The following is a 262-nucleotide window of genomic DNA, read 5'->3' as shown; positions in this document are numbered from 1 at the left end:
ATGTTCATAAACAATTAAAAAATTTCAGTTATAGTTAGTTTGGATAAATATGATATTTATCATTCCCTTGGAATTATTGTCTTAGAAAAATACCATATGCAAAATATATAAAATGTAAGTTTGTATAATGAGCAGAATTAATTCAATATGAGGTACGTCGATATGTAACATTTACAAAAAAATTTTAAGAATTTGGGTTCCTTTAAGGGATGCAATTTGAAAAACTTTTCTTTTCAATTTCCCCCAACCGTAAAAAGTGTTA

The sequence above is a fragment of the Penaeus monodon genome, chromosome 22, assembly GCF_015228065.2.
Source record: "Penaeus monodon isolate SGIC_2016 chromosome 22, NSTDA_Pmon_1, whole genome shotgun sequence".
NCBI classification, from domain to species: domain Eukaryota; kingdom Metazoa; phylum Arthropoda; class Malacostraca; order Decapoda; family Penaeidae; genus Penaeus; species Penaeus monodon.
This window is presented reverse-complemented; position numbering follows the sequence as displayed.